Genomic DNA, 5,893 nt, shown 5'->3' with positions numbered 1-5,893 from the left:
GGTTTCATATATGAAAGGAAAAATGAAAATAGTGAAAAAATGTTTCCCCAAGCTCAAGGTGACATCAAGTCGCTTGCTTTGTTTGACGAACAATCAAACACCTTGATCATGTATGACCAAAAAAATCACATGATAAAGAAAAGCAGCAAATCCTCTCATTTGAGACGCGGGGCATTTTTGCTTTAAAGATGATTGAAATAAGTAATCAAGTGATCAAAATGGCTGCAAATTAATTTTCTGTCAATCAGCGATTTGCTGTAATATTGCTGTGTAGCTTAAAGTTGTGTTTTCCTGGGCTTGACGGCAGCATTACAGTTCAGTGATATAAGTATCTGAGCTTATCGGACTGTTGTGGCGGAGGGAAATGAACAGTGGCAGCCTATTTGGTCATCCATGTTGTGGGCGCGTAGTGGTTGCAATTTTCTATCACGGTATATTGCTTTTAAAACCATGACATTGATACATATCGTGGTACAGTAAAGTTTCTGAAAACCCATCTGAGAAACTGTTTGGATGAATTAACCAAGACATCAGTGGGCAAAACACGGTGTCTTGGTGCTGAGTCCAAAAACACTGTAGAATCTCCCTTTAAATTGTTTCTCTTCATTACATTTAGAAAAAGTACAGTGTTAGCCCAAACTCATCGGGTACAGAGGTTCACCACATACATGATAAAATAATCAGACAGAAATTTTTACCGTTGGTTCGTCCAGACCAATCAAGGCAGTTCATCACATTGATGAATAAAATCTTAAAATCCCATGTTTGTGGTTTAAATCTACAGAGACATTCAAGGGATAGCCTCCATCTTATCCACGTTGTTGCAGAATCTCACGGCACATGTCGTCACATTTCCCAAACCTCTTATCCAGCCTGCTCGGCCTTCCTGCAAACAAAAGCTACTGGATGCACTCGGCTCTGCTCTGTCACACGTTCGCCAGTGATTTCAGAGGAAGCAGAGGTAGTTGTTGTAGCCATGACATTTTGTCTTAGCAGTTTGGTCTTGGTGATGTGTTGAAGCTCCTGTTAAAGTAACAGGTTGTGCTGACACACAAATCACATTTAGTACCATGAGGCAGGACAGGACAGACCGAGCAGAGGTTTGTTCAAATGTGTTTTGCACATAACCGTTCAGGTCTTGCTGAGCTTTATCTGATGGAAAAGCACTATGAAATAAGTAAAAGCTGGAGATTACATCTGATGCACGAGGTTGCTCGAAAGCCACGTTTGTACTTTTCTGAATGTTAACGTCATAAACGTAAAAACATGAAGGTTTCTCATGTTATACTTCCACTAAGACAATGCAGTAAGAGCAGGAACAGCTCACGTACGTACCACTTTGGAGCTAAATTCTCCAACTCGCCATGACTGTTCATATATACAGTAACTGTAGATGTATCATGTGTTCAACATTAGCAATCTGTTATGACTAATTCCCGGTCACTTCACATATCAGAGTTTACATTTTCCAGGAACTAGAAATATCTTTTTGACCTGGAACATTTCCCTGCTGTTTTACTGTGAAAACGTCGAGCAGTGAGTGAGGCTTAATCGCAGCAACACAGTGTGATATTGGAAAGAATGAATCAACTTTTTTCCAATCTGTCTTAGAGTATCACAATACTTACAGGCCCAGATGTGCCTTAGAAGAGTTATTAGCTGCTGTAATTGTTCCTCCTGTGTAGGAGAAGGCCAGGTGAACAATCGCAATTTTATATCACGGTACCGTTTATGGATAAAATAATCAGACAGGGGTATATGTTTTCAGTTGATCCAGTGAATGAAATACTCAACAAATAAGGTTCATCATCACAGTTATGCAAAAATAATACAAAAATCCAATATTTCTATAAAGCAGTTCTGCTCTTTGATTTGCAGAGTTGCCCACAACAACCTACTACACTTAGAGCCTGTTCCATTACATACCTGGTATTAACATGCGTCCTGGGTGATCCGATCACAAGTGGACAGCTCCAGGTGCGTCTGTACACACCTGGCAGTAACATGCGTCTCCACATGCATCTTGAATGACCACTTGTGATCGGATCTCACTTCCCCGCTCGATATGCAAAAAAACAGATACAGAGAGAGATACACTCCAATGTAAGAGATGGGAAACAATATCTACAGTCCTCGTTCTGTGCCAACATGCATTGTAAAGTTCAGCTGAAGCCAATATGAGGCTTGAACGGTCAACACAAGACAAGTCATTTCATACTAAAAACACAAACTTTTAGTCACTTGATTGCAACTCTAGGAAGGTTTCTAGTGTCTGGTTCTAGTTAACGAGCCTCTCCATGTGAACGAGGAGCAGAGACTCAACTCATTTATAATTTGCACTTCTCTTTATACCTGATGACTGTCACAGATGACAGAAAATAATACTTGATAGTTAAATGTTGTAGTAAGTACAAATACCACATCACTCCATGGCAGTTCAATGAGAAATAACGACAATGATGATGACAAACAATGTTAACTAAGTTAGTTTACAGTCGACAGGAAAGGGAGCAACAACAACAAGGGGACGTCTACTATCAAACCAGGGTATCTGCAGGTATTGAAAAGGGTTGAATTTGGCTTCCTCAAAAAGAAAAAGCCTTAGAAAGCATAAATATTTTCTCTTACCGTAGACAGTAATGTTAGTTATAAAATTCAAATTGCAGGCTGTCAGGAAACATTGCACCTTTAAACAAAAGGTGGGATTGTGCTGGAGGAGGCAGTTCATTCAGCACCATCAGACCTTCACTACTGCCAGCTACAGTAGGAATGTAGTACTGAAAAAACGGATAATGATAAATACTTATTGGTCCTAACGTCTCTACTGGTTTTCCCATCATACTTTCATATTTTGATCCTGAAACAGGTAATGATTAAATTGCTATGTGGTGTTAAAAAGGTCCTAAAAAGTCTTACATTTAACACGGTGGACCCCTGCAGACCTGCACCTCGCTCCAGCAAACAAAGGGCTAATGCCACGTTCAGGTCCAAAAGCTTTATCGTAATTATGAGTTTCTGACCTGTTAACAAATCCTCCAAATCAAATGAAGTCCAAGCCCTCGACAACAACAGGCTGCCACTAACGATTAATTAATAATTAATTCTGTCTATGAAATGTCAGAAAATAGTGAAAGGTGCCTGTCATACTTCCCTGCAGCCCAAGGTGATGTCTTCAGATGTCTTGTTTTGTTTTCAACATTATAATTTTACTGTCATGTACAACAAAGAAAAGCAACATTTGAGAAGCTGAAACCAGCAGGCGTGGGCAATTCTTGCTTTAAAAAATGACTAATTATTATCAAAATAGTTGCAGATTCTCGATTGCCTAATCATTACAGTTACAGTCAACATCCAAGTGGTATTTAGGACAAAATGTGATTCACCTGAAAGCTTCGATATGTCTGGCACACAATACAGAAGAAGCGCCTGCAAACCGAACAAACATGGACGCCTTTACGATGGATGGATGTGGTGCTATAATCCACAGGATTTAAATCCTCACGTGACCTCTCGCAAGTCGTTCACGTGGGATTCTCTCTCATCTCTCACATCAGTCCAGATGTGCCCTGTAAGGTCCCGCCCACCTCTGACTGGGCGGGACCTTACCGTAACCTAACAAGGCACATCTGGACTGTTTTCTTCACACACTGATGTTGCTCCATATTCGCTTCGGATCAACTTTACTTTTTTTTTTTGCTGTGGATTTTGTCCCCCGTCACTCACACTGGAGTCCCGCTGAGAAGGGAGCCCCCGCGGTCTTGAGGGGAGCAGGGGACGCTGGAAGTCAGACCCAGTTGGGGGTGCTGAGAGAAAGCCAGTCTGTATATATACTACTGTTTTGCATTCATTTGAGTGGCCAGGATCATTTATATCTAATAGTTATTAACAATTCACAATTATGCGTTTTACACACTGTCTGTCAGAGCAGCCTCTCCTGCAACCACGCAGTCAACAACACGGACCTCTCACGCACCAGAGGGAGAGGCAGCCGCGGCCCACATGATCAGGTCGTCATAGTTTCGTTTGTTATAAAATAAACTGCACAGCTGAAACGATTAGTGGACTTTCAAAATAGTTGCCAAGTCATTTTCTGTCATTTCAGATTCGCTGCTTTTCCTTTTAATTATTTTAAGAATTTGAATTTGTTTTGAGGTTTGGACTGTTGGTTGGAAAAAAAAACAAGCATCGTGATGGTGTCACTTTGGGCTCTGGGTAATTGTGACGGTATTTCTCACTATTTTCTGAATTTTTACAAACCAAACAATCAATCAATTAATGGAGAAAATAAGTGGCAGATTAATACATAATGAAATCATTAGTTGCAGTCTGACACAAACAATTTAAAAGTCAGCTCCACCTCAACTAACTCGAACAGTAGAATCCTGCTTTTACATGAAAGCATGAGTAATAATAATCTACTGATATAATATATAATAGTAGAATAGTCACAGGGGACATCTTTCTGCATACTTTTACTTTTAATACTTCAACTACATTTTCCTGATAATACTTACATAATTTTACTAAAGTAACATCTTCAAAACAGGACTTTTACTTGTAACAGAGTGTTTTTACAGTGTGGTATTAGTACTTTTACCTAAGTAAAGGATCTAAATACTTCCCCCACCACTGTCATATACAGAGAAAGTGCATACAGGGAGCCAAGACTCTGTGTGCTTTTAACACGGAGAGCGTGTGCTGAGGGCAGGATTACGGTTTTGATGAATATGTTAGGAAACTTATCAATGTTTAATCAACCTTCCCACAGTCTTTAGAAGAGGCTCAATTCTTTAGGTGAAAGAAAATCAAATGACGTCTCACGCAAAACCCTCTCACAAACCATCTCTGTCTGCCAAATGCAATGTATGTATATATCTCTATATATATGTATATATGTCATTATCTATCTTTATATGTGCTAGTATCACAGATATTTATTCAGTTTGGTATTTTAGTAGAGGGCTGTGTGTGAAAACTGATGGCTAACATCATAAAAAACAGTGGATGACTTTGAAAATGACTTTCAAAACACGTTCTGTTTATATCTACAAGCAATTTACTCCCATTTCCTTCATACAGTATAAACCCTAACGCTCTCAGGAGTGTTCAACATGCAGTGCAGGTCCTCATGCTTTGAACTTGGCCCTGAGCGTCGCCTGTGTTTCCTGCCTGCAACAAGCAAATGATTGACAGAGGGCGACACCTCCATTCCCCAGAGTCTCGCATCGACCAGACAAACATACAGGCTCTAAACCCCTGTAAGTGGCTTTGACTGCGGCATGCAGGCCTCAGCCCTCCGGGAGCTGTAGAGGTCAATGGTCTGAAACGGGCTCGCAGTCACAGAGGGCACTGTTGTGTGTTTCTAAAATCCTTTCTTAAGCCTTAAATATTATCGACAGCGACGAGAAAACTTTTGACACCGTGGTTATTAAAAAAGTGTTTCAGCCAATAAAGCTTTTGCTCTCGCTGTCCTGTCAGAAGTCTGATCTCTCCACCTCTCCCTCATCTCTTGATTGCACTCTCTCTCTCTCTCTCTCTCTCTCTCTCTTTCCATCACTCACACACACACACACACACACACACACACACACACACACACAGTCATTCTTCCATTAGGAACGTAAAACTACAAGGCTGTTTTGTCACTTTGTGCTTCGTAGCAATCTACCCTCAGGCACTGATAGCTCTCTGGCCAAAAGAGGGGGAGGTTACTCTCTCTCTCTCTCTCTCTCTCTCTGTTGATTTTATGGCCTCCACCTCTAACAGTGTGAATCTTTGTACCTGGTGCGATTTCACATCGGTTTAAATGATTTCCAACAGGCTGACTTTAATAGCTTTCAGGTATCATTCGCTTCCCACAGCAGTGAGTTAGTCAATTTTCTGTCTTTATTTA

Source organism: Enoplosus armatus (genome assembly GCF_043641665.1).
Source record: "Enoplosus armatus isolate fEnoArm2 chromosome 2 unlocalized genomic scaffold, fEnoArm2.hap1 SUPER_2_unloc_1, whole genome shotgun sequence".
Taxonomy (NCBI): Eukaryota; Metazoa; Chordata; class Actinopteri; order Centrarchiformes; family Enoplosidae; genus Enoplosus; species Enoplosus armatus.
Note: the sequence above shows the minus strand (reverse complement) of the source record.